At 35.1% G+C, this 16,694-nt stretch overlaps 1 pseudogene; it reads left to right on the top strand.

The window, feature by feature from the left end:
• The first annotated feature begins 3,108 nt into the window (after positions 1-3,108).
• On the top strand, positions 3,109-13,664 carry LOC103727132 (annotated as a pseudogene).
• The last annotated feature ends 3,030 nt before the right edge of the window (positions 13,665-16,694 follow it).

The following is a 16,694-nucleotide window of genomic DNA, read 5'->3' on the forward strand; positions in this document are numbered from 1 at the left end:
AACCCTTTGAGCTATACTAACAATTGGCTTGGCGAAATATGTCCACTTGTTCAAAAGCAGCACTAATATTATGGGAGTAACAAGGCACCTTCTAATTGGATTCAAAGTCCATTTCACAAGACAGAGTTCATAACTGATTAGGTTTTCAGGGCCAAGAACTTGTGGATAGACAAGTCACAAGCCATAAGGGGGAATCAACTGCTGTCATTCTGCTAAATATAAGATTATTTTTGCAGCAAAGGGAAATTAACAGAGACTCACAGCTGGTCAACATGGTGAGAAAAAAAGACTGTGGAATGCTTAATACTAAACAGGACACCAATACTGCACCTTCCCTTCCTAAGTTTCAGTGATCATTTTGGAAGAGGTGCAGAAAGACTGTAGAGCCAGAGAAGGTAGACAAATATAAACAACAACAACAACAAAAAATGCTATCTGGATACTACAGGGTAGCTGCACATATGAGCCCACAATACTTAGGATGGCAAGTCATACAAGTCCAGCATGGATGACAGAGGTAGGCAAGAAGCCACAGGCTTACTTGAGTACACATTGGCATTTGGTTGATGCCAGTAGCGTCAGTTTCTCTTGCTGGTGTGACATCTAGGAGGTTGATCAGACTCCAAAGGACAGACCAATACACTAAAACATGTGGTAAACACAGATTAAGACTTGATGAAACTTTTTAAAAAGACATCAAGTTGGAGGGATAGTACGGTGGGGTTGGAAATGCAGAGGGTATCTGAATATAATAAAAATATATTTTATGAAATTCTTGAGTCAAAAGAAAAAAATTGTCTATATAATCTATAGTAAGGACCAAAATCACTGTAATTCTGATTTTGTCACTCGTCTTGAAATAGATTTAGTTCCATTTGACACATAAATACAGATAATGGAATAGATACAAAATAGCTAAATGCTTGAAAGCGACAGATTATTTTCTTATTCTTAGTAGCTACAAATATTTCATTTGTGATTCTTTGCACAAATAAGTCAACTTCAGACTACAAAACTGTTATAAAATTTCATTAAGTAATTACATATATAGTCCCTAGTTTCATAACATTAAACAGTGACTATGATACTGCAAAAATGTTTGAGAGCTCAGTCATGCCATAGAGACTGGAAGTACGGCTTGTTAATGTACAGACATTTTTATAGTGGTCACTTCTTTTTCGGTACCACTACTCCATGTTTAAGGTTCAGAACACTACCAATATTTTTATTTGCTGTCTTTTCTCTTTTAATATTCAGAGTCTGTTAGAATAGTCCTAAATTATTTTTTCATCACTCAAGCCATACTTTCATCACCTCATGTACAAATCTACTGCAAAATCATTCTCATTTTCTTTACTCTTCTTCAGTTTGTTCTTGTTTATTTGATGATTCTAGAAGTTGAGACTATAGAGTTGAGAAATATAAGCAGATATTTCCCCTGCTCATTATTTTGTATAGAAACGCATGACATCCTCTCTGTATTCAGGCTTGTATTAAAAATCTTTCTCTAACTATTGCCCTGACACCACTGGCAGATTAAACTTCAGTTGCTATGAGATCCAAAATACCAATTGTAATAATAATGAATATTTCTCATTTGGAAATTTAAGCAAAAGAAATCCAGAATTAGCACTGTATTCCACTGAACCACAAATTTAAACCCGTCCTGCCTGCTTCTATTCCCATGGTGAATGCATTGTCTTACATGGCTGATTCAGTGCAGAAATTGTGTCCATATGTCACCTGGAAATGTGATTGAGATGGAAGAAAAACACCAATGATCTTTAGGGAAAATTTTCAGATACCTCAAAATTCATCTCTACTTATACATCGTTCACCATCACTGGCCACCCTGAGTGACAGGAGAGCATGAGAAAGGTGTCCAGCATTCAACACTGAGAAAAGTTAGGCAGAAGAAAAGCTGATTTGATATTTGATATTTGGTCAGTTAGAAATCTCAGAAACTTAATTTATATTTGCTAATATCATTTTAATATTGCTAAGAATCTTTGATGGGAAAAAGTGAATATAAGATTTTATTACAGAACTGGACTTGATAAACATTTATGAAAACATCTAGCCTAAATTGCTTCTAGCTAACAGCCAGTTCTAAAATACTGGGACTGGTGCCTGGGAGTTGGCGCAATGGTAAAGGCATTTGCCACCAAGCATAACAACTTGAATTTGATCATCAGATAATGGAAAGAAAAACATACCTGGAAATTTTTTGCTCTTACCTTCACACATGCACTAGAGCAAGCTGGCAAGCAGGCACATGCACACACACACACACACACACACATGCACGCACATACACACACGCACACACACACGCGCACACACACACACAAGACGAGAGAGAGAGAGAAACATAATGAAAGAAAGGAAGGAAGGAACAGAGGGAGGGAGGGAGGGAAGGAAGGAAGAAGGATGGTGGTGAATGGAGAGGCTTACATTTACTTTAGGTGCTGAGAAAGGGGGATTGCTGAGTGCTGAGCCCTAAAGAAGACATTTACACTATCCCACCTAAGGCACAGGAGTTTTTAGGAAGAAGAAGCAGAAAGGATGTAAGAGATAGGGACAAAGACTGTGAAATGCCATCTTCTGGGCATGACACAGCCACTGATTCATGAAACTCTAGTTGCCTGCACTGAGCCTAGATAAGACTGGCCCTGTCAGCTATTCATTATGTTAGTCCATAACTTTGTGTTAAACTGTTAGCCCACACACCTTTAATCACAGCACTTATGTGGCAGACGCAGTCAGATCTCTGTGAAATAGAGGCCAGCTTGTTCTAGATAGTAAATTCCACGCCAGCAGTGGCTACAGGGAGACCTTGTGTCAAAAAAACCCAAGAAACCAAAAAAGAAAAAAAAAAAAGCAGTTACACAGAAGGCTACAACTGGCAAAGTTTTGGAGAATAAGAGACTGTAGAGTGTAGGATAGGACTCCTATATAGAACCTCACCTTCACTGCTCAGGGACCATTGCAGAAGAGGAGGCAGAAAGATTGTAAGAGCCAGGGCTGGATAATGAAGACAGGAAGGTGGAGGCTTCCAGGCCACTGGAGACTTGCTTATGTGAACCTGAGGTTGTAAAGGCATCAAGCATGACACCCATGCCAGCTCAATTAAAGAAGAGCCTGAAGGGGAGGTGAGAATTAGGTGACAGGCCATCACTAGCCTGAGAACTATTCGAGACTGATTGCTGGTGGGTGGGGGAAGAGTATGTCTGACGTATGACCACTGGATGGGCTGACTAGACTCTGAATAGGACTTGGCGTGTGTGTCAGAGTGCCTGGGCTTCATTTGGTGTGGGGAATGGGGAAGATGTGGATTGCGGAGGGGTCTGGATTTTATTGGGAAATGTATGAAATGTAAAAAGCTCAATAAAAAATTATAAGCTGAGAAAAATAAAAAGAATGACATCAAGAGAGGGAAATACAGTTATTTTCATATTCTTAAGTAAAATCATATTTCCACAATTTAAGAGAAAATTGTGCAATATAAGAAAAAAATCTATGCAAATTTGACTCATTATAACCAATTTTAAGTGTATTAATAATTATTAACTATACTTCATATTATTAATATTTAACATGGCAGCTACAAACTTATCAAGACAAATACAAAGCTTTGTGTTTTAGGTCTTATAAGCAAAGAGGTCAAGGTTTAACTGAGCAGAATAAATTGATTTTAAGCTCCAGCTCTCCCAATAAAAGTGCAACCTAATTAACTATAACGGCTACTGCTTTGGACAAATGTAAAACACTCAGTATAATCTTGACAAAAATGTATTTTCCACAAATTGGATACAGCTAAGATGTGTAGAGTTGGAAAGAAATGTAATGAGCTGTTAAAAGACATTTTTTAACCAAGGAAAAATGAATTGCATTTGGCCACATTTTCCATCTGTTACAATGAATTATATAAGAGCTGGTAAAGCAGATGAAACACAGTTGTCTGGCAGGAAGTTAACATTAAATTATGTGTACCAGTGTGAAAAGCTACTCTTAATCTCCAGTGAACTAACTCAGAGATCATTTCTTTTCTTTTTGTGTATTGTAGAGAAATTGCTTTCTAGAGCTTAAGTAGAAAAAATTGCCCCACACTAAGCCAGGTAATTAGTGTTGGCATGCATACTACGATGATTTCAGAATGTACAAAATACAACAAAGGGAGGCAGCGACTATGAAACCATGCCATCTTCGGGATTCATCCAACCTGTAGTGTGCTACTGCTGCTAATACTAAATTTCATTAGCCCAGACTTGTCTTCAGATTAAATTATAGTAATAAAATAATTCATGTAGGTATCAATGAGAATCTTTCAAAGCCAATGCTAAGTTCAAGTGAGCTCTCAACTGGTTTTTAGAGACTTGATTCATTAACATCACTTTAAAAGACTCTATGAATCAATATTTGCTCTTTATTTATAAGTAAATTTAGAATTATACAGTTAGAAAAATAATAGTGTTTCTGTATTCTCTCCTTTCACTTTTGCTAAAGTTTACTACTTATAAAGCCATAATTCCAAGATTAAATCAAGAAAACAATACGCATAATAGTTTCAATTTCAAAGAAGGTACAGATGCTTGTAGGGTTTCACCAGTTTTTTCTCTTTTCTCTTTTCTACTGTTCCAGCATTCTAAATACCATTGCATCACCAGTTTTGGTAGTATCTTACAATCTTAGAGGATTCTGTGTATTTCCTTGCTGTTTGACATTTCTGAAGTACCAGTCAAGTACAGATTGCTAGTCAGGTACTTTTCTGTAAACTCAGTTTGACTTATCTGAACTATTGTAATTATGACATTGCTAAAGATTTAGGAGAATACCATAGTTATTAGTCCTTTTTCACACACCACAGCTGGTGATGCATGACACTAATATGTCATCCTTGATGATATGTTGGTGTGAACATTGAACATTGGTATTAGGGTGGTATCTAATCCCTCCTCAAAAAGTTATTTGCCCTGAGTAATTAATAAATACCTTAGTTAATGAATATTATTTAGAGGCTTACATTATTTTATCTTAAACAGTTAAAATGTGTCACAAAATAATGAAATAATTATGAAACCAGGAAAGAATGAAATTTGTTGATTTAAAAGAATGTTGTACCAAGCCTGTGGCATATTCCTGTAATAGCCACATTTGGGAATAGAGAGAAGAAGATCAAGGATTCAAGGTCCTTATGGGCTGAATAGTCAGTTCAAGGTCAACTGAAGATATATAAGACCTTTTCTCAAAACATATAGATACAAGAAGAAATATTTTAAAATGAAATGTTAAAGACTAATTTTGAAGTATGCATAAGTAACTTAATGCATCTACTGCTGAATAATACATAACTTAAACTCACATGAAACTTAATAAAGTCATTCTTTTGAATTGAACCAGTTTTACTCTAATTTAATTCCAATTATTTAAAGCAACATGTGTATATTCTCAGGTAAAACCTTAACTAAAATTATTAAGGTTCCTGGTGTAGCAAATTTTCAAGAGTGATAAAAGATATTAAATCAGCTTGAGTGTACTAAAGGGGAGGTGGAGATAAGGGAGGGGACTGAATAAGACCAAAATACATTATTAAAATGATTTTTAAAGTCAATAAAATATTTTTCAGAAAGGAAATAATATTTATTTTAAACCAGTAGTTAAAACGCTACCTGTATCACTCTGTAAATTGTTTAAAGTCAATTCATTAAATCAATTATTTATTAGATATATATATAGCCAGAATTATTTCATTTACTTAATTATGCATTTCCCCAAAAGTGAGATGTCACAATAAATCTGCCTTATTCTTAAGCTCTTCAATAGTTTTACTAAAAAGGCAGCTTGATTACATAACAAAGAATTCTTGGTACATACCAATATAAATGATTGATAGTTAACATGATACGCACAGTGTTTATTTAAATAGACTACAGCCAAGTCCTGTCCAAATTGGGCTAATTACTTCTCACACTTGCATTAGGACAGTGCCTAGTTCCCAATCTGTTTTGAATTTCATGTGTGAGAATTTTATCTGAATTTCTGTTAATTTAATTGGAAAAGACTATCGAATTATTCTCTAATTTCCTCCAGAGATGATTGAGATATAAAACTTTATTCTCCCTCACCCTGAGGCATGTTTGCTATTTTGTATGTTATTCTCTGTATTATTAATTGACCTTTTTCTATATTTTAATTTTTTTTCAATTCTATGTTTATTTTACATATATATGATACTTCTGAACTCTGGCTAATATAAAGATTTCTTTCTCACTTGTCACTTTACTTTCAATTCTTTATTATATAGGATTTTTCATCATAATGTGATAGATTATTTACTTCCCTAGTAGCTGATTTCACAGAACTGTCCTTATACTAAGGCCATAATTTTCTAAATTCTATTGATTTTTAACACTCAGCATATTTTTATGTGACCTTTACTCACTTAAATTTTTTTGTTTTAATAATGTAAAATGGCCTGATATAATTTTTACTGTATCAACTTTTAATTAGAATTTTGTCTTCACACCAACAATTTGAAGTGATATTTTCTCACATTGACTAATAAACATTTTTATAAGTCTTTAATGTCTCTAGTTATTAAGGACTTGCAAATCAAAACTATTTTGTGGTTCCATCTCAATACAGTAAGAATGGCTTTTATCAAGAAACTAAATGACAACAAATGCTGCTAGCAAAGCAATGGGGAAGGGGGAACCCTTATCTGCAGTCAAATCCCTACAGCTAAGGCTCATAGAACATAGTGGAGTAAGGGGTAGATAGAGGGCTAGTGAACCTCCCAATTCTCACCAGTGAGGCTTCCATGTACATCAGAGTGCAATTCACACAGAAGGCCACAACTGGCCAAATTTTGGAGAATAAGAGACTGTAGTATAGGATGGGACTCCTATATGGAACCTCACCCACCTACAGTTCAGAGACCATTGCGGAAGAGAAGGCAGAAAGATTGTTAGAGCCAGGGCTGGCCCTAAACAGTTCGTTTATAGCACAGACTCTATATCTCAGGGAACATCGTGGAAGAGTGGATTGAAAGAATTGGAAAGCCAGAAGATAGGGAAAGCAGCAATGAATTTAATCTTCTGAGCATGACAGTGACATTACTATTATGAACTCACAGCAACTGCTAGCACCTGCATTGATATACACATGAATGGACCTGTCAGTAGTCATTCATGCATAGAGGAGTTGCTCAGCGACCCTACACTTTCCTGAGAAACTATTAACTTCTGATGGATGCTGGGGAAGGGGCAATTATTATTTTCTCTAGTGTAACCATTGGGGAGACCACCAGGCTCCAATGTATAGTTCCATGCCCATTATCCTGTAATAGATCTGGTTAAATTCAGAATATAATTTCCTTTGTATGTACTCTATACGTAACTATGTATATATGTGAAATTGTCAAAAAATAAGTTTAATTATTTTAAGATCCAAAAAATCCATATGCATCATCTTATAGTATAATTGTATCACATTAATCAAAATATTAATACACTGAGTTTAATTCTTTTTTCTGTATCACTGAAAATGACTTCAGATATTTAAATTTCTTTTCAGATATTTTTCTACTATTTGGGAGGGGTAAGAATGGAGGGGAATGCAGAGTATAGTTTAGCAATCTGCAATAATGTCTGCAACTATTAAAAATTAAAAATAGGGACTGGAGAGATAGCTCAGCAGTTAAGAGCACTGGCTACTCTTGCGAAGGACCCTGGTTCAATTTCCAGCACCCACTTGGTGACTGACAACTATCTGTAACTACAGTTCCAGGTGATCCAACATTCTCTTCTGACATTCATGGGCACTGCAGGACATGGTTGCACTTACATACATACAGGCAATACAAATAAAATAAAAATAACAAAACATTTTTAAAAACAAAGTAACAAATAATTTAAATTAGATATTTAGTTTCTATTATTTAACCCATAAATATCTAAGTTAGTTTAGAAAAATCAATTGTTTCTAAGATATAAAAACATTTTCAAATATCTTACCATTAACAAAGTTGACCAATTGTACATAGTTTATTATTTGTTGCACTACATAAAGTGAATGCCATCATCTGCTAATCTGATATCTATATATACATTGAATTTAAGATTAGTAGTTTGCAAATACAATTGAAGAAGAGAAACATTAAAAATGCTATAACACATACTTTAAAAGAGGATTAGTTACACAAATATTGACATCATTAATGATAAATCAAGGTTTGTGAAATTTGGATACAGACCACAAACTGTCTGGCAAATTTTATCATACATAATACTGATATTCATAGACTCAGTTCTTATACTTCTGATAGAAGTGAATATCAGTATAGCATAGCTTAATTTTTGTGTGTGAATCTGATTTCTATCCCAATAAACAATTGAAAATATAAATATTATGTTATATTTGCTAAAATGTAAGAAAAATGATACTACTTAAAATAATCTGGTGGTCATGGTGGCTTAGAACTACAAATAACAGCACTTGGTAGGCTGAGCCTGGAGAATAGGCATGCTTTCATGACTAGCCTGGGTCTTAGTTATTTCTGGTAACTTCAGGGATGACATAATGAGACCCTGCCTCTACAAATAACCACCACTACCACCACAGCAAGATGTTCAAAATAAAATTACCAAGACTTTACCCATATAGTATGATTCTCTGTTGTGGTTGCTTAAATGGATTTAATTAAATATTAATAATACTTATGTTTTCTAAGTTACCATTTGACAATGATTTCCATTGTCAAATTAATTAATCTAATTAGGAAATATTTCAATCAATATATAATTGAAATATATATAATCAATATATAACTGAAAACACGAGAAAGTATGGTAATTCTGAACCTCTATTATGTTTAAAAATAAACATTGACTATAGTGAGTTTAGACATATTCTTGAGTATTCTTGTTAGTAGTAGGGTTTTATGGGAAGAACAATAAAGCTGAGTTATCTTATTAACATTTTTAAATATTTTGTTTATTATTTATTTGTTTATTTATTTATTTATTAGTTTTTTGAGACAAGTTCAAGTTCTCACTATGTAGCCCTAGTTGGCCTGGACCTCTCTATTTAGACAATCCCAGGTTGGCCTCAGTCTCAGAGTGATCCATCTTCCTTTGCCTCCCATGTACTTGGATTAAAGATGTGGGCCACCACACTTGGCCTTCTATTAACATATTTTCTGTAATAAGTCACATTGTTAATTGAAGATACTATGTTAAACAGGGAATCTCATAGCTCGTAACTGAAAGTTTGTATCTTATTGACTATATTGCTGGTTCCATATCAACACATACTGAAGTTCTTTTCTATCTAAATTTTACCACAATTCTGAGTACTTTGTATCTGCAAATTTATCATTATCAAATATTCATATATTCACATTTTAACTAAGTTTATTTATGGTTTTTGTTTGCTTTTTTGTTTTTTTGTTGTTTTTTTCTTTTTTGTGAGTTTTTTTATTTTGAGACAAGGTCTCACTTTATCCAAAACTGACCTAGAATTTGCTTTGTAGACCAGGCTGGCTTTGATTTCACTGAGATCAACCAGTCTCTACCTCACTAGTGCTGAAATTAAGGGCATGTAGCACCATGGCTCACCTTTTTGGTTTGGTTTTTTAAGGCAATCTCCTTGTAGCATCAGATGGCTTAGAAATTGCTATGTAGACCAGTCTGGGCTTAATATTAGAGAGATTCACCTGCTTCTGCCTACTGGAATGCTGGGAATAAAGGTATGTACCACCACACCTGGCATTATTTATGTTTTAATTATTCATTTTTGTTTTATGTGAGGGTTTTTGCCTATATGTATATTACTTAAGTTCACCACTTGTATGAAATGCCCATGGAGGCAAATAGAGGGCATAAAGTCCCCTGTAACTGAATTACAGATAGTTGTTGGTGCTAGAAACCAAATCCAGATTCTCTGCATGGGGCAGCAAGTGCTTATAACCACTGAGCCTTCTCTCTAGCCTCAGATTAATTTATACCCACATGAATGAAGGTAGGAGAACAATTCAGAGTTGATTCTAGATTGTCTTCTCCTTCCACCTTGAGTATAAGGGATTGAACTCAAAGCTTTGGATTTGACATTAAGTGCCTTTACTCACTGAACCATCTTGTTGGCCCAATTAAATTTTTTATACTTGGAACTTTACAGAATGCCTGGTGAGAGGCAGATCAGCAGCAGTGTCAGAGTTGCTCAGTGCTATGGGTCTCTTCCAACCCCCTCAATGCCAATCTGCGCACTGGCTATAGAAAAGTGGCAAAAGAAACCACTTACCATGATGTTTTTTGGGGGGTGTGTGGTCAATGCCACCCAGGAGGAAATAACAGGGTCTCTCTGTCCTGACACAGATTGACAAACTGATATAAGACATTCTATTTGGATTTTGCATAGTTTACATGACATTTTGGAGGGAGTGACTTATAAAGATATGGATTCTTGTAGCTTTTCCTTTTCCGTATTTGAAATGCACATGCCATCCGTCTCCTGCTCCTGGTCTCTCTCCTTGCAGTTTGCTCATGCTCAAAATGGCAGTGGCTCTACTCCTTTCTCCCAGTGTGTTCCACGTTGCCCTCGCTCGCCCTGGATCAACTCCAGCTTTTCAGAGGAGCTTTCAGGTTACGCTAGGCCATTAAATAAATTGTGGTTTGGGCTGGAGAGATGGCTCAGCAGTTAAGAACACTGGCTGTTCTTGCAGAAGACCCAGATTCAAATCCTAGCACCCATATGGCAGCTAACAACTGTCCGGTAACTCCAGTTCCAGGGGATCCGACAGCCTCTTCTGTCCTCTGCTGGCATTGCACGACACAAGTGCACTTACCTACATGCAGGCAATACACGCAAATATATAAAATAAAAATAATAAATAAAATATTTAAATAAGAGCTGGTGGTTTTGGCTCCTCCATGGACATCTTCAATATGTTCTTTGCAGGACGAGTAAGGATGCAGAAAGAAAGGAGAGATAAAAAATATGCATCAGCTCTCAGTAATCTTTGAAGACTTATATAATGGTGCGACAGGAAAACTGGATCTGCAAAAGAATGTGATTTGTGACAAATGTGAATGGCGAGGTGGTAAGAAAGGTGCTGTCCCAACTGCCAGGGTACTGGCATGCAAATAAGGAGTCATCAGATAAGACCAGGAATGCTGCAGCAAATTCAGTCTTTGCTCATGGAGTGCCAAGGTCATGGAGAACAGATCAGTCCTAGACAGATGTAAAAGCTGAAATGGAATAAAGATAGTTCAAGAGAAAATTTTAGAAGTTCATATCGACAAAGGCATGAAAGATGGCCAGAAGATAATAGTTCATGGGGAAGGAGACCGAGAACCAGGACAGGAGCCAGGAGATATTACCTTTTTTTATTTTTTTCTGTTTAAGGATGTTTATTCAAGTGGAACATGGAAGTCTTTATAAATAGTTCTTTAGACAGCTTGTAACTGATTCTAGCTAGAAGTGGAACAAAACTGGCAAAACACTAGGCACAAGATGTTTGCATGTCTACAGTCTGATTTGAAGATTGGTGTTATTTGTAACCTCAGAACTATGACAATCTTCTGTAACTCAGCATAGTCTAGTTGAAATTAATGATGTTTCAAAGAACTGCATATTCAGCAAGTTAGCTAACTTAAAATGTAAGAATCAAACCCCAAACAAGAAACAGATGTCTAGTGTGCCTAGGGATGAACTCATTATAGACACTGAAAAATCATGATGCTTCCACAATTGTGTGAGGATCCATATATTAAAGGAGCGTTCACTTTGGGTTAATCTTCCAGATATGTTTTATTTAAGTACACACTTTCCAAAATGTACTTATAATTTCATATCAATTTGTACCTCATATTTTGAACTATATATTATTAAATATATCTTCATACTTGGAAATTTATTATGTATACAAATAAATCTACATGATAACCACAAAGAATTATTATAAAAATATTTTAATGGACACTTTTTAAATTTAATAACCACATGATTAGAAGAAGCATTTCATTACAGCTTTGGCATATTCAATAACAATTTCCAGAGCAAAGATGCATCTCTTTCAAAAGTGGCTGTAATTTTTAGGTTCACAGTTGAATTAATACTGTTATACAATATTGAACTCAGTATAAACCCACTATAAAATTAAGTGAGTTTGGGGGCTGGAGAGATGGATCAGTAGTTAAGAACACTCACTGTTCCTCAGAAGACCCGGGTTCTAATCCCAGCACCCACATGGCAGCTAACAACTGTTCATAATTCCAGTTCTAGGGGATCCAACAGCCTCTTCTGTCCTCCTTGGGCATTGCATGACATGGGTGCACTTACCTACATACAGGCATAACAATCATACACATAAAATAAAAATGATAAAATATTTTTTTAAAATTGAATGAGTTTTTAACCTTTAAAAGATCTCCATTTCATTTTAAAATATACTGTTTCCTACAGAAAGACTCAGTTTTAATGTTACTAACATGTAGGTCTTTGCACATGCATCTCTAATCTCTATGTATATGATTATTACTAGTCACAGTCAGTTACACTTGGACCCTTTGGCACCTGAGCATGGATATAAAGTCATCAGGTAGGTTTCAATAGTAATGTTTGTCACCTCTACTAATGAACTTGAAGTAAGTTTTTATGCTTCCTCCTCAAATATAACTCATTTTTATTTATTTTTTTGTGTTTATATCCTATAGAACATCCCAAACAATCTTATTCATCTATATACCTACTTCCCAAATGGCACTCTCCCATAGCCCTCCCCCCCCCACTGGAGCCCATATATTTTGCCATCCCTTTTACTGTCCACTGTGTTGTCAGCGCCCCAGCCATACCCCAGTACTTGTCCATCCGCTGAATCTAGTCAACCTATCCAGAGATCCTTGTTTTAGGAAGATCAACTGTTCCTCATCTAGCAGGAATCAGTTGTCAATATTCCTTTAGATAAGACTGAGGTCTGTTGTTCATTTTCCCAGTTCTATGCTGGGTTACTGCCTGGGTGTCTTTTGGGCCACCCTGGCCAACAACTCAAAGGAAGGTATCTCCTGTTTGGCATTGTTTCTTGTTATGTAGCCTTTAGCTAAACATATGGACTCTTAAAAAATTATATTGACCCCTTTAATCTTTGGTTATACTTTCCTTTTGGGTGTTTAAGACACTATGTTTGGCCTAGATCTGAAAGACCATGCTGTTTTAATTAGTTGAGGAGAGGACCTATTCAAGCGTATGCCTTACAGCTGGTTGAAGCATTGTATGGCTTCCAAAAGCTAATATCCACTCTGGATCACTGAACCGTAGTCATTACCTCTCATCTGTGTCAGATTGTCAAGCATGTAGATATCAAATGTGAGCTAAGTGAAGGTATGCCAATATACCATAGACCATATGGAAAAGATGTCTAATCACTAAGTTTAAGGTTAACTTTCCTGACAATGTCTCTCTATCTCCTGATAAACTCTCTTTGTTGTAAAAATCTCTTTCCTGTGTGGAAGGAAGTAGAAGTAACTGATGAAGTGGATCAGGTAGAACTAGTAGACTTTGATCCAAATCAGGAAATATGATTCCATTATAATGGAGATGCCTAGGAGAAAGATGAACATTACCCCAGAGGTGCTGTCCAGTGTCAAACCTCTTATTGGGGCCAGTGAGTCAACACTCACCACTGACATTTCACATGAAGCAGTGAAGTTCTGTAATATGCTTACTACTTGGCTATTGATTTTGTTTCAATATTCAACTATAGTAGTGTTTCAAAAGTAAATGAAGAATAAACACAAATATAAAAGCTCAAAAAACCTTTATACTTATTGAAGGATATATAAGAAAATTACATATGAAGGTTCCATTAATGGACACCAATAAAAGCATTAGCTTATTGTTCTTGCTATTATGCTTTTTGTTTTTTGAAAATACAACCATGCAAAATATACAAACTATTTTGTAAACTATGAAATGTAACATTCATTGCCATGGAGACATTTGTTACCCTCATTTCTAGTAGAATTCCTTTTGTATTTAAGGCACTTAAAAAATTGTTTCATGACAGAAAATTGAGCTGGCTGGCTGGCAATTAAAATGGAAACAGAGGTGACCAAAGTCAAAAGAATTAAAAGAATTCCCTTTACCAGTTCTCACTAAGCAGCCTCTGACTGCTATGAAATGTTCCAAACAGCAAAGACTCATGATCAATGGCCATTGCTTAAAGAAAAATGTACTGTAGAAGACAAGTTTGTCTTTTTAAAATGATTTGTGTAAAAACTAATTTAATTGTGGGGCCAAGTGCCAAACATATCAAAATTTATCACCCTAAATACCTTGAAGATGGCACCATGCCAAATGCTAGGTTAAACTATACAAAAGTATTTTCAGAAACATTAGTGAAGAACTGTTTTGCTTTTTTCACTCAGTAATTATGGTCTGTGTGTAGTGGCTCATGCTGTTACTCCCAGATCTCAGGAGGCAGAGGCAAGCAGATCTCCATGAGATTGAGGCCAGCCTGTTCTACATGGTGAGTTCCAGGCCAGCTGGGGGCACAGGGAGAAACTGTTTCAAAATAAAAGCAACAAAACAGCACCACCAACAATAATAACAATGATACATATTACATAAATAGGTACAGAATCAAATGAAAGTACACTATAAACTAGAGAAGAATAACAGAAAATATAATTTATGTTCAACTTTTGGAATATTCGAACATCTTTTTTTTTCATCAGTGCAGTAGAGATATTATCATGTTATTTTGCAGGTTTGAGGAGTTACCAATTTAAATCATTATAATCATGAAAAGTCCATATATGGAAAATACTATATAATTAAGTACAATTAATATCTGCAAATTTTATGTAGTCTAAGTGTTTATCACTGAATCAAATAGGCAGACAAGAAATAAAAATGAATGAATATGGCAATTAGTAAAAAGCATGATAGTTATGGTAAAGAGAGAAATGGCAGGGATTAATATTTCATTTTACATATTTTTCCTTTTAAGTAATAAAACTTCCTTTTATATAATTTTTTAAAAATATCACACATAAGTACTGTATTTGTATCTACACCTCTCCCTCTACCCCTTCCAACTTCTCCAATATCCTTCCCCTGACCCTCAATTTTGTGACATTTTCTTAGATTATTATTGTTACATATGTGTGTTTTCATAAATATATTTAAAGATAATATATCCAAGGCTACAGAGTCTATTTAGTGTTGTTTACATGTAAATGTGTTTAGGGCTCACACTTGGGATTAGATAACCTATCCTGGAACTCATCCCTTGATGAGAACTGATTCTCCTTCCCTCAGCAGTCACTGATTTTCTGTATCTCTCCCTAAAACCATAGACTACCTAACAAAATCCCCAGTTCTTGGCATGGGAAACCTCCCTTCCAGTCAGGGTAGTCCATGAGACTCCCTAAACAGTATAAGCTATTATCATTGTCCTTGGTACCTCCCAGTTCTTTTCTTATTTTTTTTTATTGAGCTTTTTAAATGTCATACAACATTTCCCTCTCAAACCCAGACCCTCTCCCCTATCCATGCCTCCCTTCATGTTTGTTTGTGTTCAGGGCAGCCAGAGAATATGTAGCTAATATTTCAAGCTTTGGAAAACTACATGTATGACATGAGAGAGTCATTCAACTATGTTTTGGATGGGTCTTCCAAAAAGTAAATAGATTGAGCTTCAGGATCCCTTGCCTGAAGGGATCAAGCAAAAGTGACAAGGTCAAACTGACTAGAAAAATAACAAGGTTGTTAAACTGCAGAGTGATGAGGTTAAAAATTCAGATGATAGAGGGGCATTATGGAAACTCTGATTTTCAGTCTTAGTAAGATCAGAAGAACATCTTATTTTAAATATAATTACCCTTGTTTATAATACCTTATATGACACTAAGGATCTGTGGATGAGATTAAGTATTTTGATATGTAGAAAATAGTCTGCATTATCTGGGTAATTCAAAGTAATCACAAAGGGTTCTTATGAAAAGTGAGAAGATGGGATGTTCAGATACAGACAGGGAAAGGAGATGACATGGTCTTTACTTTCCGTATGGAGACTGAGCTACTGAACTAAGGAAAATGAATGTGGCCTGTGGTCTCTCAGAAAGTTGATGTCAAAGCTTTCACTCTAGAGCCTTCATATAGAAAATGGCCTTGCACACACTTGGACTTTCAGCTTTCTGACTTTCTATAAAGTGATAACTTATTATACTTTAGACACAGAAGCAATAGATGTTTAATACAACAGGAAATAAATCTGAAGAATTAATTCATTTTCTCTTAAGGAATTAAAAAATCTAATCAAGGAAATATCGCTTTCTTAGAGAATTAAACTAAAGGAAATGAAAGATCTGATGTCTAAACCTGTAAATTATAAAAACTGAAACACTTACCTTTATGAACTATAAAATTATTTTGTTCCTTTTTTATACTAATAATTCAAAGAAATGTAAGTATTCTTTCTATTGGAATTTTGCTTCAAATTCTTAAATTTATTATATCATTTAAGGACTTGGTTATAATACTTTTGTCTTACAAATCAGCTCCTTATAAATGTAGGCCTTTTGTAAACGTTTATAAAATAAATCAAGGTGGTAGAATGCATTAAATTGACACTGTCTTTCCCAATAGGTCAACCTTTTGCCCAAACTCATTTGTTTCCTTGGGCTTCTTTTCTT

Source organism: Nannospalax galili, unplaced genomic scaffold (genome assembly GCF_000622305.1).
Source record: "Nannospalax galili isolate Female #2095 unplaced genomic scaffold, S.galili_v1.0 scaffold709, whole genome shotgun sequence".
NCBI lineage: Eukaryota > Metazoa > Chordata > Mammalia > Rodentia > Spalacidae > Nannospalax > Nannospalax galili.